At 55.6% G+C, this 27,192-nt stretch overlaps 1 protein-coding gene and 1 pseudogene across 1 annotated transcript in view; one reads left to right on the top strand and one right to left on the bottom strand.

The window, feature by feature from the left end:
- Positions 1–27,192, bottom strand: part of LOC135325828 (PIN2/TERF1-interacting telomerase inhibitor 1-like) — a 205,911-nt gene that overhangs the window by 170,420 nt on the left and 8,299 nt on the right. The window lies entirely within an intron of this gene.
- LOC135325869 (T-cell activation Rho GTPase-activating protein-like) lies at positions 16,464–27,017 on the top strand (annotated as a pseudogene).

A 27,192-nucleotide genomic window follows, 5' to 3' on the forward strand; every position in this document is an offset into this window, starting at 1 on the left:
CCTTCATAGCGTGAGGGCTGAGAAAAGGTTTAGGGAGAGAAGAACTAGTGGGGTTTGAGAGGGTTGTCATGCATGGAGACCTTGGTGTGATGTGCCTTGCATCTTTGCAGCATGCTCGGATGTAGATGGGATGGACTTTGCCTAAAGGCAGTGGTGGGAATCCCTTGTTTGGGAACAGGCAGGAAATGCAAGATGCCCTGGGGTGTTTGCCCAGCAACCACTCCAAAAGGGTAAAGACTTTTCCTGTAGGTCCTGTGCTGTACCTGCTAGAAACCTGGTGGTTGTGCTGGACACCCCGTGCATCGGACATGGCCCTGCATGAGCTGTTTGCAATCTCGGGATCTGCATATGTCTTGGCTTCCGAGTGAGCGGAGCTCTTGCAGTAGTCGGCATCAAGTGTCATTTCAGATGGCCAAGGAGATTCTGCACCTGGCCCCCAGCTGATGTCCGGGAAGCATATGGGTCTCATAATTGTTCCATCAGAGGAAGAAGAAAGTGGTACGTGTCTTGGACCACCTCTGGCCCTTCAGATGTCCAAGGGTGTGTGTGTGTGCGTGTATGGCTGAGTGCCTCCCTCCATCTCCCTTGATTCCAGTGGGAGCTTAAACAAGGAGCTGCCATGCAGACAGGCATTTTGTGCACACTAAACTTGGGCAAGGGCAATCCCACCTCCTGTGAGTTTGTGGAGAGCACGGGAGGGAACTGTATCCTATTCCACCCCGGGGCTTCTCAGTGAGCACTCGATGTATTGATTAACTCCTCTAAATCATCCCTGAAGCAGGAGCAAACCAACTCCCTTCTTGTGCCTGTGCTCTTATGAGATGGGAGCAGGGCTTTCCAGAGTGGGACGTTTCCACCTCTCCTAGATAGCCATGCTCTGGTGAGACCAACTGCAATGCTAGAGTCAGTCTCTCCACTGTTTCGAGAGGGATCCTCGCTGATTATTTTCATCTACTTCAGTGGCTATTTCCCAGGGGTGACCCTGCTGCCTTCCAGGAACTGTCAGCCCTGGAGCCCAGGGAAGGTCGCGAAGGTGCCCAGGGGACAGAGAAAGTCACGTAATGAGCTGGGCCTCTGCTCCTGAGCTGGGCTTGGCTCCTGGGGCTGCCGGAGCCCATGGCAAGCTGGCAGGCGCTGCAGAGAGCCAGCTCTGTCCAAGTGCAGCTCCTTTTCCTGGAGAAGCAGGACTCCAGGCACTGCCTGCAGGGGCCAGAATGAGATGGACATCTCCGAAGTTGAAGAGAGTGGGGAATCAGAGGATGGCTGAGAGGTCCCTGCCGGGAGAAATCTTCACAGCCCCTAACACAGTAAGTCTCTGGCTGCAGGGCACCATTGCTGCTGTGGCTGCCGGAGGGTTCCTCTGAAGCTGGCACCTTCCACAGCTGAGAGGGTCTGTCAGGGCGGCTCTGCCAGCTCCTCCTGTTTGGAGCAGGTGGTGCTTTAGAGCAGGGCTTCCCAGCCACACCGTCCGAGGGACAGGCCATCACGGCTACCTTCTGCCAGGGACGGTGCTGGGGTGTGAAGCCAGGGAGTGCCCCCAGGTGTGCGCGGGCTGTAATTGAGAGCAGTGTCCCTGCGACCCAGGGTGCTGTGTGCCCGGGGCAGGGACTCTGCCGCCTGCGAGGGTCAGCACTCAGCCTGCCCAGGGAGCTGCCCAGGGCGCTGCAGGGAGAAGCTCTGGGTGGAAGGAGCGACCCCGAGAAGGGTGGGTTCATCCTCCTGTTGAGAGGGTGCTGCGGGGGTCAGGGCTGCTCTCAGCTCTCCCTCACCCCCAGGATATTTGCAGGGGACCTTTTCAAGCAGACAGCCATGGCTGGGGTTCCCTGAAAGATAAGGACCTTTCCTGAGTCTCTGCTTTCAGTTTCCCACTGTTTGCAGCAGCTGGGAGGTGGGGGTGGGCAAAGGGAGAGGACAGGAGCTGTGAGGTTTGGTCAAGAGGCTGATGCTCCCAGACCATTGCAGTGAGAGATCAGTAGGTCTGTGAGGGACCTCACTGCACCCTTTCACCCAGTGCTCTGCCGACAGAAAACACCACCATCACCTTGCCTGTCCTCACCAGCGTTTGTCTGACCTGCTCCTTAGCACCTGCAAAGCCAGAGATGCCCCTGGGCAGTGCCCTGCTGCTGGGAGGTTTCTGCAGGGCAGGACTGAGTGCCCAGAGGGTGGGATGGGGTCTGTGAGCGCTGGCAGGGAAAAGAGATGGGAAAAGAGCTGCCAGGAGGAAAAGCTCCAGGCAGGGGAGATATGATCAGCGCATGAGGGGAAAGTAGAAACACTGATGCTGTGGGAGGGGGAATTAGGAAAACTCCCAGTCAGTCCCTGCAATGCAGACATCTTCCTCTCAGCAAGCCCCCCGTGTCTCCTCTCCCACCAGCACAGCCTCTGCCCTCAAGGCCATGGGCTGCAGGGCAGGAGCCCCCTCCTCAGCAGCCTGAGCTGCAGCAGAGCAGAGGGGCATCTCTGCTGTGACGTGCCCATTTCCCACTGCACGGCAAAGGGGCTGAGAGTGACTGTGCTGTGATGCCGCTGCCTGGGAGGTGCTGTGCAGAGCTGGGAGAGGGGAAGGCTTTCCTAACTGCCCGTCTGGCTCTCCCTCCTGGCTTTCCCTTTGCTGGCAGGGTCGTGGTACTGCTGCTTGTTTCCTCTCCTCTCTGTGCTGCTCTGCTTCTTGCTATCCTGCTCTCTGGGGTGAAGGAGAGGGGTTCAGCTGCAGTTAAGGCACTGACCCTGTGGGTCCTGCGTGGAGCTGTCTTCATTGCAGTGATGTGCCCAAGGCCCCTTCTAACCTTCTAGGCAATGCATTTCATCTGATTGGGGAATGATCTGACTCTCCCTTAAGGCTGCCCCCCCTCACCCTTCTTTAGATCTCTTGACTGTCTCTCTGGGGTGTCCTGCCAGGCTGCAAGCTGCCCTCCACAAGACCTCAGCTCTGCCATAGCATAGCTGTGATAGCGGAGAGTCTTTGTGCTGGTCATGCAAGTCAGAAACCTCCTCACCTGCTCTGACGAGCTCTCCAGAGCACACTCTCCATGTCTGTTCTGAGAGAGAAGAATGGGGAAATCTTCCCTCTGGAGCTACATTCCTCCACTCTCACCTCAGTCCAGTTCCTTTCTTAGAGTAACTTGGGAGTGGGATTGTCCTTTAGCTGGGAGAGGTGCTAGCACAGGGCAGCGGGCAGCAAGACTCCTGCACAGTCCAGATCCCCTGACTCTGTCTGTAGTATATAGACACCGTGAGCCCTTTTCCTCCTGGGGGCAGTTTGACACCTCCATTTACAACCCCAGCAGAGCAGGACTGACTCCTCCGGAGCCCACACCCCGAGGGCCCTGCTGTGCACGGCACACTCAGCCACCGTAAACCAGCCATCAGAAAAGGGATCTGAACAAAGGGAGAGAAGAGAGGGAATGTGGAGGTTTGTACTAAGAATAGTTTGGTTTGGGCTCAGAGAAAACTATTTAACTTGTCAATGCCTTTTCCTCCTTGGACAGTTCTGAAAGCTCAGAAGAAGCAAATGCCCAACAGCAGTTTCCTGGATGAGTTCCTCCTCCTGGCATTTGTGGACAAACGGGGGCTGCAGCTCTTGCACTTCTCCCTCTTCCTGGGCATCTACCTGGCTGCCCTCCTGGGCAACATCCTTATCATCACAACTGTAGCCTGCGACCACCGCCTCCACACCCCCATGTACTTCTTCCTCCTCAACCTCTCCCTCCTCGACCTTGGCTCCATCTCCACCACTGTCCCCAAATCCATAACCAATTCTCTGTGGGACACCAGGGCCATCTCCTACTCAGGATGTGCTGCACAGGTCTTTTTTTTTTGCCTTTTTCGTTTTGGCTGAGTATTCTCTTCTCACAGTCATGGCCTACGATCGCTATGTTGCCATATGTAAACCCCTGCACTATGGGACCATCATGGGCATCAGAGCGTGTGTCAAAATGGCAGCAGCTGCCTGGGCCAGTGGTTTTCTCAGTGCGGTGCTGCACACTGGGACCACATTTGGAGTAACATTCTGCCAAGGCAACTCCCTGGGCCAGTTCTTCTGTGAAATCCCGCAGATCCTCAAGCTCTCCTGCTCAGACTCCTACCTCAGGGAAGCTGGCTTTATTGTGGTTACTGTTTGTTTAGGCTTGGGGTGTTTCATCTTCATTGTGGTGTCCTATGTGCAGATCTTCTCTGCTGTGCTGAGGATCCCCTCTGAGCAGGGACAGCACAAAGCCCTCTCCATGTGCCTCCCTCACCTGGCTGTGGTCTCCCTGTTTCTCAGCACCATCATATTTGCCTACCTGAAGCCCCCCTCCCTCTCTTCCCCACCTCTGGATCTGGTGGTGGCTGTTTTGTACTCGGTGGTGCCTCCAGCAGTGAACCCCCTCATCTACAGCATGAGGAACAGGGAGCTCAGGGATGCCCTGAAGAAACTGACTCACCTGGTTTTAGTGCAGCAGCAATGAGCTGCCCATCCCTCTTCACAAGTGGTTTCTAAGTACCTCAGACAAGTCTTGTGCTTTGGGCATTCTTGCTGTGATCATCATGTTTGTGCAGTAGTGTTGGAATTCATCCCACTTCCTTACAGCCATGAACCCAGTCTGCCTGACCGAGAGGTATTATGTAAATGTCTCTCACTGTGTCAGAGTTGGCCTCTGTAATAAAAGCATATTTCCCCAGTGCAGTGCTTGAAGGTTGGGCTCTCCTTTAAGAGCTGGAGACAAGAATGTGCTCAGGGACTTTTCCCCTGAAAGGGCCTGTTGCTTTTCTGGGGCTCTCCCTGGGCTCAAGGCAATGAGCTTAGAGGTGATGTGTTAGGGAATGAGGGCTGGATTCAGCTTTTGCTTCTGCGTGCCCAGTGCTCCTGGAGATGGTGAATGGTCAAGTGGTATCTCCCATATGACATGGCTGGACACCAGTGCCTGTCCTTCTCGAAGGGAGTATGTAACCATCAGGAGAGCACAGGGCATCCCCAAGGGCACCGTGTGCTTAGGGGTGGGCAGTGAATGGAGCTTCACAAAATGCAGTGGAGTCACCCAGAGGGAAAGGGCTAAAGCAGTGAATGTCCAGGCTAGTGAGAGCTCTGCAATCCCACGAGAGACAGCGGGGACCACGGAGGCCCAGGGAAGGGATCCTGCAGAGTGGTCCATGTCATCTTCAATGAAAAGCCATGGGCTGGATCTAGCGACACGCCTGAACACAGCCTGAGCCATTTGAAATGCCCTGTGATTGCTCAGAGCATCGTCCATGGCCACAGGGCAACAGACGCCTCAGTAGGGGGTTGTCAGATGCAATGATGCCCATCCAGCTGGGTCTGCTTCCCACCCCCAACGCAATCACCCTTGCAGAGTCACCCTGTGGCCCCAGGGCACCACAGCCCACTTGCTCTGCTGAGCAGCACTGCCAGCTCGGGGCCCCATGAGGAGCACAGGGTTGGGTCCAGGAACAGCCAGGTGGGCAGCACCAATGCACTGCCCTGGGGAAAGACTCTCCCGGGAGCAGGGACATCCCTGGAAGAGCAAAGGAGCAATTGTGTGCTGGCAAGGCAGAATAAAGGAGACGGAGAAATCTGTTCCTATGGAGGTCAAGTAAGGGCAGGCTGCTGTGTCCCTGGGGCAGCAGGAGCTGCCGGAGGAGCCCCAGGGCAGGGAGCCTTGTGCTGTGCTGGAGAGAGGGGCTGGCACGGGGGGCTGCAGGCAGTCTGGGGGTATGGAATCTCCTGTGCACAAGAACAAGGGAGATGCAGAGTGTCACTGTGCTCTGTCTCCTTGTGCCACGGGGGCCTGTTCCAGCTTGGAGGCTGATTCGGCAGCTGGCACACACATCCCTGCCCCCCAGAGCTGCTGTGCCTGCCGGGGGTCAGGGGATGTGGTGTGAGTGCCCAGAGCTCTGCAGCACCCTGTTGTGGGCACTGCTGTGGGGCCATCTCTAACCTGGGCTGCTCTGCTGGGTGGGCTGGGGAGAGGGCAGGGGAGGTGGGGAGAGCCAGGGAGGGGCCGAGCTGGGTTGGAAAGGGCCCAAGAGAGGGAAACACCAATGTTAGCTCAGCTGCGTGATTGGGAAGGGTGAGGACACACACTGGTGAGTTTGTGGTGCAGAGCCCGGTTTCATGGATGGGAACCAAGACCTGTCAACACAGAAGAGAGGAGTAAGCAATGGATTGTGTGGGAAACTAGGTGGAGGCTGCCTGGCTTGAATGGTGGAGAACAGTGGTACAAAGTCCAAGAGACTAATGGTTACCAGTGACGTTCTTCAGAGTCAGCACTGGAGCCAATGCCTTTTGTCTTTAGGAATGATTTTGATGGTGGGACGGAGTGCACTCTCAGCCAGTTCATGAACGATCCCCAACTGGGGTGAGTGGTTGACATGCTGGAGGGCAGGGCTGCTCAGCAGAGGGGCAGCGACAGCCTGGTGATGCGGGCTGAAAGGGGCCTGGGGAGTTCAACCATGTCCTGTCCCTGGGAGGAAAGAACCCTGTGCAGCAGGGCAAGCTGGGGCGGACTGTTTGAAGAGCAGCTTTGCAGGAAAGGACCTGGGTGTGCTGGTGCTCAACAAGTTGACCAGAAGTCGACAGGGTGCTCTTGTAGCAAAGAGAGTCACCGTTATCGTGGGTTGTATCAGCAAGAGTACAGACAAGTGCAGGAAGAGTGCAGTGGGACAGACGGAATACTCTGCAGCCTCCACTAAAAAAATAAATAAATAAAAATAATTAAAATAATTTAAAAAGCAAAATAAAGGGCAGAATTGGCAGACTACCAGTGTTGGGGAGAGCGGTATGATCAACAGAGTGCCCAGGGACTGCCAACATTTTAAAGCAATCAAAACAAGAAAGGCCTTTCTGCCAGTTGCCAAGTGGCTGGAGCCAGAGGTACCCAGGGTTGCTCAACGGAGAGAGCTCCAGAGGGACTTCTTCTTTACTCGACCTCCAAGCACATGGCCAGGATTATGCTGTTTTAGTGATAGAACATGTTTTTGCCAGTCCATCTTTTTAATTAAAGCATTAGGACTCATACTCACACCAAATGGGGGGAGGTGGAGGAGGAGTCCGAAATTGCTTCCCATTGGCTTCAGTGGCTGTGAGATGAAGCCTTCATTTCGTTTGAAAGAGAAAGGATTAGGACTGAATGTGAGGCAGGGGACTATAAACTACCTGATGCTTTCTATACTCTTCAGTGATATTTCTTCTAGTCACTCCTCCGTCTATACTGCACTCTATTTTCTCCCCTGCATCATGGATCATCCCTCTGGAGAAAGAACTGAGACACGCCATGCTGATAATCTGGGCATCGTGGGGAGCCCACTGCAAGAGTAAGTGTGTGCATGAGAGCTCACAGCAAAGGCCTGGGCAAGCCAAGGAGCAGGGACCCTCCCCAGGTGCCAAGGAACCCAGTCCCTGAGCCACAGGGCTGGGTACAGCCTCCTCCGATTGCTCATGACAGCAGCTCATGACACCCACCACAGAGTCAAGTAACTTTCTGTGGGAGAGGTGGAGGAAGAAAGTGGAAACAACTCCAAAGAGGGGGAATGAAGGCAGCAGTCCCACGGGTAAACAAATATGGGTGTATTTTACCCCCTCTCTGGCAGAGCCATTTCCTCCATGGGCAGCAGTACCTGGGGAAAGGAGGGCCTTTTCCTGACACCCCCTGTGGCATAGAGGGCATCAGGGTTGGAGACACCCCTTCCAGCCAAGGGGCAGTTGCTGGGCACTCAAACAAAGGTTTCAGTCGGGGACCTCAAAGCTCCAGGACCAGTGTGGAGTGGCAGCCCTGCCGCTACACTGAGAATTTCATTCTGTTGGGCTAAACCAGGACCCCAGGGACTCCCTGCAGCCGGCTGGATGGGCACAGATGGGACCTGGCCCTTCCTGTTGCTCCCAAGCATGTCATTCAAGGAAGTGCTGGAAGAACAGGCCTGGAGGGATCCTCATGGCACTGCATTGCCTGTGGCTGTGATAACCGATTGTCTCCCTCCTGCAAACGCTTCCCGGGTCAGGCGCTTGGGGACAACCATCTGGCAGTGCTCATGGGAATCCATCAGGACCATGCCCTCTGGGTGGGCAAGGAGACCTCAGGCTCTTGTCACCCTGTTGGAGAGCAGCTTGGAGAGCAGAGACCTGGGGGGAGGAAAGAGAGGTCCCATGGCTGGCAGAGTGAAGGTGCTGCTGTGTGCCTGGGGCCAGGGCACTGCCACCTCCGAGGCCCTCTCCTAGCTCCTGAGAAGCTATTGCAGAAGCAAGCAAATCCCAGAGAACAACCTTCCCCACACTGCTGGGAGTCAAGGAGAGGGTCACTTCTGTGAGAGAACATGGCAGGCCAGGAGCAGGGATGTTGGGGACCAAAACAGGATGGCACTGTGTAAGACAGCATGGAATCTCTAAGACAGAAAGTGGTGATGTGGTAACTATGATCTGTGGCCAGAATATGTGCACGCGATTTGCCAGTCATCATGATGTGCCTTCCTCCCTACGTACCAGCAGCCATGATGTGTCTTCTTCCCTGTGTACCAGCAGTCACGGTGTGCGTTCCTACCTACGTGTCGGCAGCTACGGTGGGCCTGTCTTGCTGGCCTGCCTGCTAGGGATCAGGAGATGTCTTCCTACCTATCACAAGATGCCACAATGCTTAGGAGATACTTGGAGGAGTGGCTGGGCTTGGTTGTTATATAACCAGCCATTGTGTTTTTCAATAAAAGATCTTCGCACTACCCTACCTCAGGTCCGTGTCGTCATATGCCGCACTTCACCTTTTTTTGCATTTTCCCCTCTTTTCCACCTTACAAGCCCTTCTCTTTTACCACCCTGCTCTACTCCCATGCAACCAGCACACCTCTGTTTACCCTATACCCATTGACCTGGTTTTGCTTGCTTTGTATCTTCCTTTGGCTTCTCTGAGATGGTTGCCATGCATTTCCAGCAGTTCCTTTAAAACAGCACGGCCTTTATTATCTATGGTGTCCTGCAGTTATTCATGCTGTTATCCTGTCAGAGGCATGGCAAGATAGGATGAGCCATCTGCACACACACACATTCACAGCTGACACAAAGGAGCTTGAGCTGAGAGGGACCTGGAGAAGCTTGGAGATGAGGCCAAGAGAAACGTCCTGAAGTTGTGCAAGGAGAAGCGACAGGTCCTGCCTTGGGGGAGTGACCCTGAGGAGAAGGGCCTGGACATGAGGAGGGATGCCATATGAGCCTGTGGTGCATGCTCACCACAGATCCGGCCAGCTGCATACGGGGCTGCACTAGGAAGCGTGTGGCCCCCCAGACAAGGACAGTTACTATCCCCCTCAACCCAGCACTGGGGTGGCTGCATTTTCAATCATGTGTCCAGGTGTGGGATGCCCAGTCCTGGAGGAATGGGGAGGACCTGGAGAGGGTCCGGAGGAGGTCTGCCAAGAGGGGGCTTGTTGCCTGCAGCACATGAGCTGTACAGGGAGGCTGAGGGACCTGGGCTACATTATCCTGGTGAAGTGGAGGCTAAGGGCACTAGAGTAGCAGCCCATTAGTGCCTGAAGGGTGGTTTCAGAGATGGTGGCCCTTTTCTTGGTGGTGGGAAGAAGCACGAGAAGGAGAAGCAGCCACAGTCTTCAGCTAGAGAGGTTCAGACCAGGCATTATAGAAATAAATATCACTTGAAGGGTAGTGCTGTGGTGCAACAGGTCAGGCAGAGGGAGTCTGTGGTGAGCCCCTGGCTTTGTGTTTCAAGGAAAAGCAAGGGAGGGTGGTGTAGGACAGCCTGGGGTGGAGATGGGCAGGGGCACTGCCGAGGCTGAAAGCTTCCAACAGAACTGAGATCTTTGTCCTCTTGTCTATGGCTCCTGTACCTGCCACTGAGGCCTGCCAGAAGACACCATTTCCTTGTAGTCCAGGGCCTTGTTTCCTCCTCCTGCTAAGGGGGTCTGGGACGTGCCATCTCATTGTCCCTCACTCAGTGTTGCACACCCCCACCCTCACGCTGTTCCCCCACAAAAAGCCGTGAGCAAAGCAGGAGTGAAAGGCTCACCCTACTCAGGGGCTGGGTGTCAGTGATGGCCCTGTGGTATGATAAAACACATCCAGGTTTTCTAGGCATTAGAGCTACCTGCACATTTTCTTTACCTACCTGTAACAACTGCCTCTGCTCTAATCAGCCCCTGGAGAGGCTGTGAGAGTAATGGCCCTCAGGGGGACTCATTAACACTCCAAGAAAATTTGCAGTTTGCTTCTGAATTCAACTTCTTGAGAGGTTGGTTCATTCTCCTCTCAGAATCTGATGTTCATGGACTCAGCACCAAATATCCCTGAGGGGTCATTACAATGCAAAAAGCCCTAACAAGCCATGTCTATCTCCATAATTTCCTTCAGTTCCTCAGAGCTGATGTGGCTAATTGGAGAGGTTTCAGGCGTATATTTAGAATAGGAAGATTTCAATGAGCACCTAAAAAAAGACAAAAGATTCCTGCTTTTAAAGTTTTCTTTACTTTTCAGCTTACAGAACAAGTGATATCCATATTCTCCAATTCATAGGGACTCAGAAGCCATGGGCCGGATCTCGCGACATGCCTGAACACAGCCTGAGCCATTTGAAATGCCCTGTGATTGCTCAGAGCATCATCCATGGCCATAGGGCAAGAGATGCCTCGGTAGGGGATCACCAGGTGCAGTGATGCCCATCCAGCTGGGTCTGCATCCAACACGCAAAACTACGACCAGTGAGCAGTCACCCTGTGGCCCCAGGGCACCGCAGCCCACTTGCTCTGCTGAGCAGCACTGCCGGCTCGGAGCCCTATGAGGAGCACAGGGTTGGATCCAGGAATGGCTGGGCAGGCAGCACCGATGCACTTCCCTGGGGAAAGACTCTCCCGGGAGCAGGGACATCCCTGGAGAAGAGCAAAGGAGCAGTTGTGTGCCCCCAGGTCTGCCCTGGCCTCCTCTGCTCCTCCCCTCCCTCCCTGCCTCTCTCTTTCTCTCTGTTCCTTTTCCTTCCCTCTCTCCTTCCTTCCACCTCTCTCCTTCCCTCTTCCCTCCTCCTTTCTCTCTCCTCCTTCCCTCCCCTCTCTCTCTCCTTTCCTCCCTCTTTCCTTCCTCCTTCTTCCCTCTCTACCTTCTTCCCTCTTTCCTTTCTTCCCTCCCCCTCTCCTGCCTTCTCTTCTTCTCTCCCTCTCTCCCTCCCTCTTTCCTCCCTCTCTTTTCATTCCCTCTCTCCTTCCCTCCATCTCTCCCTCCTTCCCCCTTCTCTTCCCCTTTCTCTCTCCTCCCTCCCTCCTCTCTCTCCTCTCTCCTTCCCTCCTTCCCTTCCTCCCTCCCTCTCTCCCTCTCCCCTTCCCTCTCTCCCTCGCCTGTCCCTGGACACCTGGGGCTAGGGGGGAGATGCTGGGCAGCGCTGGGGCTGCAGCCAGAGCCCTGACTGATGGTCCCCTGCGGCCCCGGGGCCATTTGGCGGCCAGGCCTGTCAAAGGGCCCCTGCGGGGTTATTTTCTCGGAATACGGCCCAACGTCCAAGTACCTCTGACCTGCTCTACCCGCTCGCACCCTACTAGTCCCATTTAGTCAGGGCTTTGGTGACTGCTGTGTGATGGACGTTCCTTAGAGCTGGTTGTTCTGCCCCAAGGGTGATGAAAGGGAGGTGCCGCGTTTCTGCTGCCCTGCCCCACGCCGAGGGAATCGCCTGTGCCTGCCGGGGGCACAGCTTTCCTCCCCGTCCAGAGACAGGAGCCAGGGCCCAAGGACAAGGGGGGCTGCAAAGGGTAACAGCTCCAGGCAGGGCTGGGGTCCCTGTCCCTGTGCCTGGGGTGCCCGAGGGTGCGCGTGTGGGGCAGCAAGCGTGGGCCTCTTTCACACGTGGGGCAGAGCATCCTTCAGCTCTGCTGCACAGGTCACTCCCAGCAGACCCTGCTCCAGACCGTGCCCGGGGAGATCACAGCAGGGCCAGGAGTGGGGAGCTCCCCAGGGCCCCAGCTGAGCCCCTCGAGTTTGGCTGGGTGCTGCACAGACCCCTTCCCCCTCCCACAACAGCATCCTCCCATTTTGCCAGGGCTTGAACAGAGCCCTCTCCCTGGGTGACACTGGGTGCCCCTTTGCGCACGGTGCTGCCCAGGCCCTCGGAGCGAGGCCAGGAACCACCCCCAGACATGCTGAGCATGGCACTGGCCCCCACGCTGGGCCTTCACAACCGTCCCCCATCTCCTCAACCCACTAGGCCACCACATCACCCCTTCCCTCAACACGTCCACCATCCCTGTTCTTAAATCCTGGTGCCCTCCCATGAAGTCCAGCACAAAACACATTCTCACTGAAGAAATGAGTATATCAGGAGGGAAGAGACATGCATTTCTTCGCAATGCCTCTCCTGTGGGGGAAAAAAGAAAAAATGTATCAGGGAGAAATAGAGATGTGAACAGAAGAGGGGGGGACGAGGGAATGAGGCTTTGCGTGTAAAACACTTTGCAAACAAGATCCAGCTAGTGATGATTTCTGCTAAAGAACGCCAGCAGTGTTCCAGCAGGGCTGGCACTATCGGGCTGACTTTCGCAGATCTGCTTTGCAAGAATCTGCAGAGAACAGGAGGGCTGAGATTCCTGTTCCCCAGTGCAGACTGTGTCCAGTGGAGGGGCTTGATTCATTGCCCTCTCATTGATCTCTTTATGGAGGTGTTTGGCGGTCTCCAAGAAAGATCCATAAGTCCCATCCTCCAATTTAGGGAAGCTGGCCAAAACCCCAGTCCCTCTGATGCAAGACTTCCCCCCTCACAGCATGGGTGGATCCGGCAGGAGGGTGATTCTCCTCCAGGAGTGCTTATCCTTCCAGAAGGAGTGGGGGCTGGCAGCACCGACTAGATTCAGGTGTCTGCCTTGGGCTCCTCTGCCTTGGGTGAAATGAATGCTGCAACATCTCCCCAAGCAGGTGCATCTCTCGTGTTGATGCCTCTGTCTGAGAGGGCTCCCTGGACTCCCATGTTGCGGCCCGAAGGGAGTCGTTTAGGATGACCTCCCTCCCCTTAGGACCAGTGACCAAGTTCGTGATGCCCTTGGACTGAATTAAGGTGAAAACGACACCAGCCAACCACTTTTAAGATTTATTAAGGCAAAATGGAATCAACTAACTAGACACGTCTCGCGTCACACGTTTAGGAAAAAGAGAGGAAAAGGGGAAGACAGAGAGAGAGAGAGAGAGAGAGAGAGAGAGGGAAAGACAGATATCATCACCCGTGGATCCAGCGGCGTCCCGTTGGTCCTCTTCTCTTGGGAGTCGCGGCGGCGGCGGGGGTGGGGGGCAGAGGCGGGAAGCTCCCATCTGGTTCCGCTGACTCCGCTCGAGTTCTTCAGTCGTCCCAAGCAAGCCCCCCACCCCCCCATTCACCCAGTCTGCAGTTTTTATAGGTTCTTGCCCCACCTCTGGGCGGTGCTTCCTCGCTTGCCATGCAGATTAACTGTCATGCGCAGTCCGCCCTCTCGGAACCTTCCAGAAACGGGCTGGGGCATCTGGGGGTCTCCTGCTCATGTGCAGATGGCAAATGAGTATGTGCAGTCCGTGCCCTAGAGATGACCTTCTGCCCTTTTTGCGCCCTTTTTACCTCGTGCAGGTGCACGAGGTTGTTTACCTCGCGGACGGCTCCCGGGGGCCCCGGCGCGGCATTGCCCGATGCGCCTTGGCAGCAGCGGCTTTGCAGCAGCAGCAGCAATGTCGAGACAAAACTGCATGTAGAGAACTGGTTCTCTACACCACCCTGTGTCTTGACATTGCAGCTTGGCAGCAGGAGAGAGAGAGAGAGAGAGAGAGAGAGAGAGAGAAAGCAAGCAAGCAAGGAAGGAAGGAAGGGAGAGAGAATTAGGGACAGGGGGGAAGTCGCGGGAATAACATAGGTTTGGGTAAAAAACAGAGGTCTTGCTCAATGCAAGCTTATTCCTTAACAACTTCAACAACATTTAACTTTACAAAAGAGACATCAAAACTGAGTTAAGGAGGTAGTATCGTTACAATAGGCATAAAACAGCTGGCAAATGCGCTGTGGATGTCAATATGCAATTTCCTCCTTCAGGAGAAACTGGGAAATGATGGGTACTGTGGTTGGCCATGGCCAATGGATGGCACGGATTTTCTTTATGCCGTCGGGCAAGGTGGTAGGAACAAATTGCATATTTGACAGAACATGTCAGATTAATTGAACAAAGCAAGGAATGATACAAGAACATTAAGGCGGCAACTGCACCTAACAAATACAATATTAACTGTTTCACCCACGGTGCCCCCAATAACCAGGACTACAAATCGCCACTCCAGCCGTTCCAGGTTTGGACGGGGACGTGGGCTATTTTTCTGATATCTTTGGTTAACTGGAGAACTACTTCGCTTACATCATCTATTTCCAAACAACCGTTAGGAATATTTAATTTCCCACACACTTCTCCCTCTTCAGCTAACAGGTAATCTAAAAACCATGTGGTGCTGAAGGATTGCCGTGCGCATCTGTTGGGATTGCCGAGTTAAAAGATCTATTGCGTCAGCGGTTTTGTTGGTAATAATTTCTAGAGCCGCTTGTAGTCTGATTATTCCAGGTTGCAGGCCCGTAATGTTGAATTATTCGTTCAGGAGGCCACTCATTATTTCCCCACTTTTTGTGTCCCACCCAAATTTACTTTAATGGATCCCGTCTTACAGGCAACACTTCTGTCTCCAAGGTTATCATGTACCTTTATGCCTAACCGAGGTCCGCTTGTTTCTGGTAAAAGGAAAAACAAAGGTCTGATAAACCCTATATAACAAATTCTCAACCACCCCGCGGGTAAAAATTTGTGTGCTGTGTGTCCACAGATCCAATAATGCCCTTTCTTAGCTCCAATGCCCTGAGCAAATGGCCCGTTTATCCCTGGTGGGAATTGAAAGTAAGCTGCATCTCTGTTGCCCAGAGGGCTGAAGAATGTGGTTGCCTCATCACCTATTTGGCCGGTACAATACCAAGCCCCAGAAGTGTATGCTGGTGGTAGGTTTGCCATAGCACATATAAGCACATTAAGACAAGAAGTATTTTTCCAACACAGGTTAAGAATGCCATTCTTGGCTGTTGTGTTTTCAACCATAAAGCTAATTATGATCGCAGCACACAATTACAAAAAATGATAAAAATAACTATTCTAACTACCACAGGTAGTATCGTTGAGGACACTCAAGCTCGACATAAGACAAGTCTTCTTCCTCAGTGCCCTCTTCCTTTCAGATTAATTGACCTAAAAGGAAGGGAGGATCCACCTGGTATGGATTCTAAGATCTTTCCCACGGGCATCAGTAGCTACCCATGCATACAGATTTTTTGAAGCTTTTAGTACTAGAGGTATTTGTCCCACAGTGGGTAAGTGCACTAGAACCGGTTGTCCCGGGTAATACAAGGGATTCCTCGGTTTCTTATTCTCCCTAGTCCCGGGTAAGAGGGATGGAGGATTAGGGCAAAAAGCAGTGAGTCTGGGGCAGCCATTTACTCCCCATCGTCCATTGACTTTAGTTACTGCATCAGATATTCGTCGCGCCCATCCGGGATTGTGCGGTCTCAGGGTTCGTTTTAAGAGTCCGTTTGTACGTTCTACAGTACCGTTTGCCTGGGGATAATATGGGGTATGGAAAATTTTTCAGTTTTCAGTTTTTCAGCTGACTTTTAATGCCAATTGAAACTGGATGATGGCCAACTATATAACATGCTTGCCCATGGTTAACCTGAGAGGTCGATAAGCTGGAGCAAGTCCAACAGACAGTAATCACGATGGTCGGGGGGCTGTAGCGCTTTATCTAAGCCTGGAGGAGAGTTGGCTCTGGAGGGGACTTAATGGCATCCTTTCCAAACCTGAAAGGAGGTTAGTGAGAAGGAGGGTTGAACTAGATGATCTCCAAAGGTCCCTTCCAACCTCAACCAGTTGCTGATTCTGTGATTTGGAAACCTGTGGGGGAAATGCCCTCTCAGGAACGGCTTTCAAGAAAGGCAGCAGGCACAGCATCCCAGGGCCTACACAGAAACCCGGTGTGTGTTTTTAGTTGAGGTTTTCTTTTTGTACTTTACAGAACTCATTTTACTGCACATACTCTGAACACAGTTCCTCCCATGTCCCAGACTGCAGACATGGAAATGCCCCAGCGTCGGAGGAGACAGAGGCCGGGAGATGGCCTGTCACTCCTGCAGCCCCCAGGGCTCCACCCGTCCCGGCCGGCGCATCACAATGTGCCACAGTGGCATCACAGTGACCCGGCCACGGCCACCAGCGCGTGTCCCTCCCCGTGCGGCACTGCGCTGGCGTGGGGCAGTGCGGACAGAGGTGGCTCCCAGCCTGGGGTCACTGCCCGGCACAGGGACACGCGTCCAGCCTCACGCAGGCCTGGTCGGTGCCTGGCGCTGCCGCAGCCGTCTGCCCGGCCTCGGCGCCATGGGGCAGGCCAACATCTGCGGCGCCCGCGGCGCTGCTGCCACCCAGGCACAGCCCGGGGCCCCTGGCCCCGTGGCTCCTGGCGCCCGCCACGGGCTCTGGCGCAGGGCAGCCTCCCGGCCCCCGCCGCCCCTCGGCACCTTCGTCTCCAGCGGGAGCCCCCAGCTCCTGCTCACCCTCCCTGCGCAGGTGACGCGGCACCAGCACACGCGCCAGAGGCACCTCCTGCTCTTCCCCCACGCGGTCGCCATCGCCAGCTTCAAGTAAGAAGAGCCACCACAGCCCTCCTTCCTCCCCAGCACCGCCTCGGCCAGGGTCTCCCGCGGGAACGCTGCATGCCCAGCACTGCTCTGGAAGGAGAGCAGGGGGCAGGAGAAGGGCACAGGCTCCTGCTCTTGTCCTCCTCCCCTGCAGGCCCTCACCAAGGGTGCTGCTGGCATCACTGCCCTGCAGCCACTTCTCCAACGGCCTCTGCGTGGCGGCTGCAAAGGAGGCTCCTTGCTGCTGCCTGGGGCTCGGGGCCACCCTCCCCATGGCTCTGCCCTGGGAAACGGCTCTTCCTGGGGGACAGCTGGGGTGGCCCCCACGCTGCACACCCACACCCCAGGCCCTGCTCTGCCTCCCTGCAGGTGCGGCTCCATCTTCTGGCTGAAGCACCGCGTGCGGCTCAGCGAGCTCTGGGTGCTGTGCAGCGAGGAGGCAGCCGCAGCCAGGCCTGAGGAGGAGGAGGAGGAGGTCTTTGGCCTCAAGTGCAGCCGCACCCTCATCCTCGTCTGGCCCACCAACCTCTGCGTGGTGACCTTTGGGTGAGTGGGGGCGACAGGTCCCAGCGCCCTGCGCGAGCCCCTGTCCTGCCCCACGTGGCTCGGCCCTGGCCCGGGGACTCTGCCCACGGGGGCGAGAGCTGTTTGGGGCCGCATCTGTCCCAAGCAGGAGGAGGGGCAGCGGGGCTGAGGCTGGGTCTCCTTTGTGCTGCAGGTCGCAGGAGGCGAAGCAGCTCTGGCTGGACACGATGCTCCGGTAAGCTCTGCCAGGGAATGCAACCTGCCGCTGCAAGGCTGAGAGTGGGCGAGTGCTCCCGGTGGAGCTGCACGCAGAAAGACCCAAATGTCGGTGGGGAAAGGTGCCCCCACTGCCCAGGGCAGCTCCTGCGCAGAGCTGCGTGACTTGCTCAGCCTCGCGGTTGCAGTCAGCACCGACGCCGGGAGCTGCAGAGCGGTGCTGGCAGCCAGCGCTGTGGGAGGCTCTCGGGGGTCGGGCTGCCAGGCAGCGTGGGGCTGGCTGGCAGCAGAGAGAGCAGCGAGGGCTGGGGGTGACAGAGCTCTTCCCGTGCCTTTCCCTGTGCACAGGCAGAGCCCAGGAGCCCCAGGAGCCAGGCTCACCCGACTGCCCTCCCTGCGGCTCCTCACCAAGGTCATTGGCTTCTACGGTCCCGTAAGTGTCCTCACACTCGCCGCTCTGCCCCAACAGTGGCTCGCCTTCCCCAAACCCACCCTCGCACAAGTTTCTCATGGCGCCTCTTTGCTCTCTTGCCTAGGAGATGTCACTGACGGCGGCGACCGTGGAGACGCTGATTTCGGTAGAGGTGAGCAGGGGCTCCCTGTGCCCTGCCCGGGCTGCCTGCGCACGCGGGCGATCTCCGCACCGCGCGGCAGCTCCCTGGGACATGCAAAGGCAGCAAATGCCTGGTGCCAGGGAGAGCACGGCACGGCAGACTGTCCCTGCGGTCACGTGCAGACCCCTTGTGCCGCACGGGGGCTGCTCGGGATCAAGGGAGCAGCCTGCAACTGTGCAGGGGGCTGGGGGGCTGCAGGGCCGCTTCGGGGGCGCTGGCTGCAGCAGCAGCCTTTGCCACAGCCCCCGTGGCACAGAGGCACAGCGTCAGGCCTGCACCTCCAGCCTCTCCTCCGCAGCCCTTGGACCACCCCCGCTTTTCCTGGCAGCCTCTCCCACATGCCTGCATTGCTGCAGCAACATCGCTGGAGCAGCTCCCTCGAGGCCCCCACTGAGGAGGGGCGGCTCTGTAACCATCAGCCCTTTCTCACAGGCTGACGCCAAGAAAGGCCCCCGCTTGGACCCTTCCGACGGCGAAGAGGCACTTGGCCACTCGGCTGGTGAGTCGGAGAAAGAACGGCAGCAGCTGCCTTCGGACGGGCTGCTTGTTCCCTCCCCCCGTGCAAAACCTCGGCGCCTCCGGACAAGCTGCGGGAGACCCTGCAGCACAGGGCACCGCACACACGCAAAAGGCAGCCTCTGCGCCAGGTTTTCTACCCTGAGTTGGGCTTTGCTTTTGCTTGCAGCAGAGGGAGCGAAGGCAAGAAGGCAGGTGATCTCCTGGCCACTTGCTCGGCGAGGAACCCCTGCCAGCAGGGCCTGCCCTGTCCCAGGGCAGCTCGCCTCTGGCCCCAGGGCGGCTCTCTTTGGCCAGCCTCTGGCAGCTCTCTGCGGGCAAGACGGGGGCCTGCCCCAGCCGGTCCAGGTAAGCAAGCCTGCCCACAGAGGCACGCTGCTTCGGGCCTCTCGCGCGACACAGCCTGCCCAGCACTTGTGCTGGGGCTCTCAAGAGAGAGGCGCTTTGGGGCTTCCCCTTCCACACGCGCTGCTGACACGCAAGGCCTGCAGGCCAGGTCCCAGCCCAGGGGGGAACGGGGGCCAGCTCTGCGGCTTTGCTCCAGCCCACACCACTGGCACGGGTGCCTAGGAAATACCAGGTTATTGCCAGTGTGATCGACGTGGAGCGAGAAGGAGCTACTAAGGCAAGCAAAGCAGAGTGTGCCCCCAAGTCCAAACCTGTCCATTCCTTCCTGCAGGAGCTCCTGGCTATACTGTATGAGAAAGGGCCTGCCACCGAGGGCATCTTCAGGAAGGCGGCGAGCGAGAAGGCCCGCAAGGAGCTGAAGGAGGTCCTAAACCAGGGCAAGAGCGCTGACCTGGACAGCAGACCCGTGCACCTCCTGGCAGTGGTGCTGAAGGTGAATTCCTTGCACCAGCAGAGCACACAGCTCTCCGAGCACGTGCCTCATGTGCATGGGCCCCTGGCAGTGCCTCCACTCCCCTCGGTGGCACTCCAAGCTAAAAGCCTACTGAAGCCAGACTCCGGGCTTCAGGCTCAGGACACTGTGGCACTTTTCTTCCCCCTCAGATTGTCAGCTGCCCTAGTTCTGCCCCTGATTCCCTGCATGACCATGGGAAACTCCCTTCCTCCACCTCCTCCTCAGCATCCTCCTCTCCTCAGGGAGGACCACGGAGACTCAGGGCTGCACCAAAGGCTCAGCTAGGAGCTGGATCCTGCTCCTGCACTAACACCAGTGCGTTTGGCACGCACTCGCACAGCCCCCCGCGCTCTCAGTGCTCAGGAGCACCTTTGGGAGCAGGCAGCTCAAAGCAACCTGCCTGCTTGTGAGCCCAAGGCACCGCGATGCTCTGCTCACTGGCACTGTTGAGAGCATCCTCTAAAGGACCTTGGCCTTGCAGGACTTTCTTCGGGATATCCCCTCCAAACTCCTCGCGGACAGCCTCTACGAGGAGTGGATGCAAGCGCTGGAGAAGCCAAGCCAGCAGGACAAAATTGACAAGCTGAAGGAGTAAGAGTTTGAACCGGTCCCACCATTTTGGAGGGCACTCCAGCTTGCTCCCATGACGGTGGAGCGGTGCCTGTGCCCTGCATCTTTAACCTTCCCTTTGGTTTGTGTTCCCTAGGGTGGCCGACAGCCTGCCCACAGCAAACCTCCTGCTGCTCCAGCGCTTGCTCGCTGTGCTGCGTCACATCAGCGAAAACGTGGAGACCAGCAAGATGGACACCAGCAACCTTGCGATCTGCGTGGGGCCAAATATGCTGAGCCCCGGCACGGACAACGTGCTCACGCTGGCAGAGCTGAAGGAGAGGAACGACAAGGTCTGTGGAGTTCAGCCCCTGGCTCCCGCCTTTGGCGCAGCTCGGGGCCAGCCCCGCACAGCCCCGTGCCCTTGCCAAAGCTCAACGAAGCAGCACCTCTGAACATTGGGGCGCCCCACATCAGGACTATGTGCAACAGGACAGGCAAATCTCTGACATCACGGGTTTTCTGTGTGCAGGTGACAGCCCTGGTGGCGTTCCTAATAGACAACTGCCGAGCAATATTTGGGGAGGACATCACCTTGCCCTTCAGTCCCTCGGCCCAGGAGTCACCGGAGCACACCAACAGCTCCACAGGTAGGAGGAGGCACTGATGGTTGTGCCAGGCCAGGGCTGCTGGTTTGCAGTCTTGCCTTGCATAGCAGAAGACAGAAGGCTGTGGCAATGCAGAGAGCTGCAGACACTTGAACATGGTAGTGCAGTGGTTGCCCCCTGGAACACTTTCCAAAGGACAGCACTCCCAGAACAGCATTCCTCCCAGATGGGAAACGTCTGTGCACTTCTGCTCCTCTCCTAGTTGCTAACGCTGGCCTAGAAGTGCACTCTCACAGGACATTGTCCTCGGGGGTCCTTGTTTTCCTAGGGTGCGTGGTTCCACAGCGAAAGCCCCCTTGTATCTTCAGGTGGCCCCTAACAAAGACCTAGCAGGCTCTTTCTCCCCACAGGACACCCAGGGGCTCCTCAGCATGACGGTTCTGCCTGCAACAGCGCGGAGCCGCAAGCTGAAGGCAGCACCCCCGTGTTGGAGCTGGAGCAGCCCAAGGGCAGGAGCAGCAGTCTCCGCAGGCCCTATCCTACCTGCGTCTCTGCCCCTTCCCTGAGCAATTTCACCAGTGGCATCAGCAGCATGGACAGGTGCTTCTCAGAACCAGACCTGTCCTGCCACGACCGCCTGGAAGGCTGGGCAAGGGAGCAGGAGGCCAGCGAGAGGGAGGGCAAACTGCCAGGGCAGCAGTAACAGCTAAGGTTGCAGAAGGAGGCACTGGAACAACACCCTGCAGGATTGCCTTCCCAACTATCAAACAGCTCTCTCTGCCCCAAACAGCCTCCAGCTGCTCCCTGCACAGCTCCTTGCCTCATCTGATGCCTCCGTCTTCCCCACTTCCCCACTACTTTCACCCTCTACTCCACAAAAGACCTTTCGAAAGAGGCCCCAGGCTTTTTCCATCAAGTGCACCGAGGACGGCAGGACACCTGGCAGAGCCATCGGAAAGCGCTGCGTGTCATGCTCTTTGGCAAACCGCAGGAAAAGGTGCCCAAAAATCCTCCAGAGCTGGGGGCCTGGGAAAACAGGAGCTGCCAGAGAGACAGCTCCCCAAGGACAGTCAGTTCTCCTGCACAATTGTCCAGGGAGACAAGAAAAGCCCTTGCCTGTGGCATATCAGCAAGGCCCCATTTCAAGGCAGCGGAGGAAGTGTTTCGAGAGGAGGGTGGAGCAGAGGAATTCTGGAAGAACCCCCCCTTATGAAGAGCCTCCCTAGACCTGCCTGACCACGAGAGTTCCCTCTATGGCCTCACAGTATCAGCCGCGAGATCCACCACGTCCAAGCAGGACACTCTGCCCCCCTGCCCATGCCCCAGCTGTGCACAGGACACGGCAGAGGTGTCTCCAAGGCATGTGCTCAGGGCCCGAGGTTCTGCACAGAAGGATTTGGAGGTGGAAACCACAACCCGCACGGTTCCTGCTGGAAGAAACTCCCCTGGCAGTTTCCCTGGGACCCCTGCAGCACATCAACTGGGAGCCGTGTGTGAATCCTGTCAAGGATCCAGCCCAGGGGTCACCTTCTTGGGCACCCGATGGATAGGGGGACGGAAAACACTGCCAGAATCTATATGAGAGGTGATAGAAAACATTCCCACACTTTCAGATCAAAACCCTTGAGACCTGTCTGAGGAACTTGGGGGGTTTTGGAGGTGACACTTTCCTGGATTCCGTATTCAAGTAGCACCTCTGCATGATTTGCTGAGGAAAAGCTCCCTACGGAATTGGGAACCTCAACACCAGGCAGCATTAAGTGCTTTCAAAAAGGAAATGCTTGCTTGACCATCGAGGGGGCACCCCCCAGCCTACATGCCCATGGGATTACGGCAACAAAATGTGCAAGGCGGGATTATGGCAACAAAATGTGCAAGGCGGAAAGGATTACACCGTTGCCATAGGCTCTAAAGTTTGGCAAGGGTGCCAGGAGAACCACACTCCCTTGGAGAAAGTGCTCTTAGCTGCCTAAGAAGGGCAGCTAACAACCGAGCCATTAACGCAAGAAGGGAAAAAAAGCTATGCGTGCTGAAAAGTATTACAGGCCCTTAGAATGCAGCTACCAAAGAGCTCTTCTTCCTGTTGCTAGGGACTGGACGCATCAGGGACATTCATACAAAAGGAATGGCTTGAGGCCAAGATGCTGTCATTCCCAGTGTCTTTCATGGGAATGTGTGGGCACCTGCCTTGGCAGGAGATCATTTGCATTGCCGTACTCATGGCACTGAGGAGGTTAGCCAGCACTGCAGCTACTGGCTATGCAGGCAGGGATTGACCTGTCCTACCACGCCCAGAGCTCTGGAATTAGGCAGGAGGAAACACTCAGCTGGTCCCTGCGCCCGGCAACTTGCCTGTGGTACCGAGACATGACGAGCATATGACAATGCTTTGGGAGGCATCTGGGTATGCACCTTCAGTTGTATTCCCTGCAAAGATGATGTCAGCTGTGAAGTTGGCAACGTTAGCTGTTGGAATGGGACATCTGCTTTTGATCAAATCACCAAGCAGAAGTACTGCTTAGCTTCTCCTGGGACTGAACACAAGATGTCTTCTTTGGCACCATTTAATACCTCGGTAACACTTGGAGTGACCTTCCATCAACTAGACAGCTTTCCCAAAAATCCCCGCCAAGGCCACTAAATGTCTGTGCAGAACTGGAAAACACTGAGAAGAGAGAGAAGGAAAAATGAGGGATGATCTAGCAAACTGATTCAGTGAGCAAAAGTGGAAACCCGCCTGACTGAACAGCCTTGGGATGAGATCTTGAAAGGCTGGTCACCAAAAGCTCTCCGTGCATTGCGAATGATGCTACCTGCTCTGCTCCTACTGTTAATAAACACCGCCTTGTTCTTTGTTGTCACCTTGATCTTGACCTGTTCATTTCAAATGCAAAGAGTTCCCCTCCCACGCGTGGAATACCTGACAGAACCTGGTCAGAGAGGAGGGCATCTGACACACCTCCCTGCTGAGACGGGCTCCAGGCAGCGGGCCTGCTTCCCCACTGCTCTGCAGGCCCAGGGGCACTGAGGGCTGCGCAAAGCAGGCGCAAAATGCTGCTTTCTTGGTCCACATTCCCTCTGCATGCCTGAATGCCCCCGTCTCCCATGGCAAGCAGCACAGAACCTCAGCCATGCAGGTCCCTTGGAAACGCAGCCATGAAGGTGACCAGGGTCATTCTGAGGGGAACTTGCTTAGTTCTCTGATCCAACAAGTGTTTCAATGCCCATAATGCACCATATCCAGTTGCAAAACCCCGCAAATGATAACATGCTGCTACTCTGCCAGCAGTAGCCAGGCAGCAGCACCTGCAGCTGCCATGTGCCTCTGCACCAGGACAAGTCCTGACTCCAGGGAAAGGAAGCCCCCCTTGCTTAGGTGCTCTGGTTGCACTTCTCTCTGAACTGTGAGAGCAGTCAGTCCCTATTGCCTGTGTCACTAGGACAAAAAATGAAAGCTTCTGAGGAACTGCAGAAGGCTCCACATTGACAGGAGGAGGCAACACCTTCAATCGATAGTCTGAAAAGAGCAGCAAGGAAAATGCATGGGGAAAGGCGATCTGCTGGGCCAAGTGACCCCATCCCCAGAGGCACAGCCAGCTCACATGCACACAGCCAGCCACGAGCCTGTGTGGGTGCTGGGGGAAGCACTGTTTTTTTATCACCTCTCTGAACAAAGGGGAAGCAAATGGTTCACAAATCCCAAGCACACTTGGACTCTCGGGAGCTCTGCTTCATCTTCCCTGGAAGAATAGGAAGAGGTTTCACACACTGTAAATCAGATTGGCTCTTCAGCCAAGCAGCCAGTTACAGAACTGATCCTGTGGCCGCTCAAAACTCACCCTTCCGCCAACCCACACTTCTCCCACCAGCTGCCCTGACAGAGGCTACCGCCCAAACGCAAACCCTGCAGCTTGAGGGGGGCACCCACAACGCTGACAGGATGCAGCAGTATTTTGTGAACTTGTAAGGCCCAAAGCAAGAGAACTGCAGGAGCGATTCCCCGGGAGGACAGCTTGGTGATAAAGGCTGAAGACTTGCAGGAAGGTTCCTTCACTGCAGGGTCCTTTCCCCTCAGGCCTCCTGCACAGCCCGGGGCTTTGCAGTTCCAGCCCACTGGTCACAGGGAACAACCCTGTCCTCTTCCTCCAGGCCCTGAGCAGCAGGTTTCTACACTCAGCTTTCCCTGCGCCCTCCACCTGCCTTTTCTCTGCCTCCACTTCTGTTGCACAAAGCCCAGACTTCACACAACACGTGCAGCCCACCAGCTTTGGCTGGCATTCACCAGCCTGCTCCCCTGGGCACCACGGCTTAGGAGGGCAGCAAGGAACCGCAGGGGCAGTCAAGAGCTTTGCAGAGGCCTCTACTCCAAGGAGGACACGACATGCCGCGACACGATGCACACGTGCACACCCACTCGGAGAGGGACAGACACCAGGAGACGTGGCATTGGAGAAGTCTCTGGGTGTGCAAAAGAGAAGAGCCGTCACTCCCGCTCCCTAGGGCACCAGGGAGGAGGGCCTGGAGGGGAACGCTGGAGACTTGTCGAAGGGGTATTTCTTTCACTTCCAGCGCCGCTTTTTTCCACAGCCCTCCTGCACAGCTTCAGCTCAGGCCCCAGCAATCCCACTCAGCCAAGGGAGGCTGGTGCCAGGCTCCCCCCAAAGCCTCCCGCTCCTCCGCACCATGTCACGTACCAGCTCAGGCTGCTCTGGCCTCAGTCCCACCAAACAGGCGAGGCAGAGCAGAGATGGCCACATCCCTACAAAACACTTCTCTCTCTAGAGTAGATACTCAGTGATATACAAAAAGTTACATCTCCCTAAGCACTCCTATGAAACAACTGCAGAGCAGGGTTGGTCTCTGGCAAAGCTTGCAGTAACTAGGAGGGCGAGCTCTTGGCAGCCCCTAGCTTGAGAGGAAACAACGGGGTAGGCCAGCATGATGGGGGGGTTGGGAAGCGAGCACAGGTAATCCTGCCGTGTTTTCCCACCTCCTCCTCACCCCTTGCATTGGCTCTCCCTCCGAGTGTATTGCAAGATGTCAGGCAGGAGCTGCAGACCTGCTCTCAGGTGCTGCACGAAATGGCAGATGCACACCTCCTGTTCCTAAATGGGGATGCCTTCACCCCTGCCTTGCCGGGGAGACGCTCGCCTCACCGCCTGAAAGCCCGTGGCCAGGGAGCATCCCATACAGCACGAGGGTCTCCTGACAACACAAAAGCAGGCTCTTTGTGGCTCCAAGGCAGCTGCACAGAGCCGCAGCAAGCCTGAAAGGAGACAAGCCCTTGGCCTGCACTTTTCAAAGCAGCAAGTGTGCTGAGGCTACAGAAGCGGGAGAAGGGGCTCGCAGCCTGGAGGGTCGTGCTGCCATTCAGAGGGCTCTCGAGAGGCTGGCGAGATGGGCAGAGAGCAATCTCCTGCAGCTGAGCAAAGGCAAGTGCAGGGTCCTGCCTCTGAGCAGCAAGAAGCCCATGCAGCAGGACAGCCTGGGGGCCGACCTGCTGCAGAGCAGCTTGGCAGAGAAGGACTTGGGGAGTCCTGGTGCAAAACAGGTTAACCGTGGGCAAGCATTTGATCTTGGAGCACGGCTGCAAGCAGAGTTATCTGGATGAGTTTTGCCAGCTTAAACAACAGCCAAAAAACAAGTTTCAGAGCAATGCTTGCGGTCTGTAAATCACCAAACTTGAATCCTACTGGGACCTTTCAACTTGCACCCAAATTTATCCTCAGTGATGGAAGTCTCTTGTCACAGTTGCTAAAAAGACCATGGAAAAATAACTCCATATGACAGAGAGAAATATGGCTTTAGGGGGCCACTTTGCATCCGTACAGATGACCCAGGGAATACAGCACAGGTTTAGGAACAAGTCAGCCTTGCTCACTGAACCTGCCTCTGTGCTGACTCACTGTGTCCTTGGGCAAGTCATTTCAGCTCTCTGCTCATCAGTTTGCAGGTTTCCCACCAGTTACACCTAACTGATCTTCCCATCGCTCAAGTTGGAACTTGGGTAGGATTTATACATAAAGACAGACAGGAACTTTCGGAATTTCCCTACAATATGCTATTTTACCGCTTTAGGATTTTAACTACAGCACCTAGCACTGTGTGGCCTCAGATCACAATTAGGGCTGCAGTGCACAAGGATGACTAACATAGCAATTAAAAAAAGTTTAAGCTTTAGATCCAGAATTTTAATCCTCATTTTCTGGACTGTCACCAACTACAAGAGTCAAGGAATTAAACTTTTCCCTGAACAACTAATTTGATCCTTCTTGTAACTGACTTTCCTCCTCCTCCTTCTACCCTCCCTCTCCTAGAAAATCTTCTGCTCTCTACTTGCTGAATTCACTAGGGTGACAATTCTGCCACTGGCAGCATGCGGACAGGCTGTCCAACAGATCCTCTTGATTTAATGACACTCCACAGAGACTTGTTCAGATATGCGGTTAGAGTCTGAACTTGAGAGATGTACCAGTCTAACTAAAGGAGAGATGATAAACCAGCTTTGATGTGTGCAGTTCTTTCTGTAAGCTTACACCCACCATTGAAGCATTACTTCATTTTTTAAACAAAGGTCAGACTGAACATACAGCAAGAGCTTTTCAAAATTAGATGACTTTATATATAGCTCTTTTGGGGAAGCTGTATAGTTTCCCCACTTGTGTGCTCTACATCAC

Source organism: Dromaius novaehollandiae, unplaced genomic scaffold (assembly GCF_036370855.1).
Source record: "Dromaius novaehollandiae isolate bDroNov1 unplaced genomic scaffold, bDroNov1.hap1 HAP1_SCAFFOLD_30, whole genome shotgun sequence".
NCBI lineage: Eukaryota > Metazoa > Chordata > Aves > Casuariiformes > Dromaiidae > Dromaius > Dromaius novaehollandiae.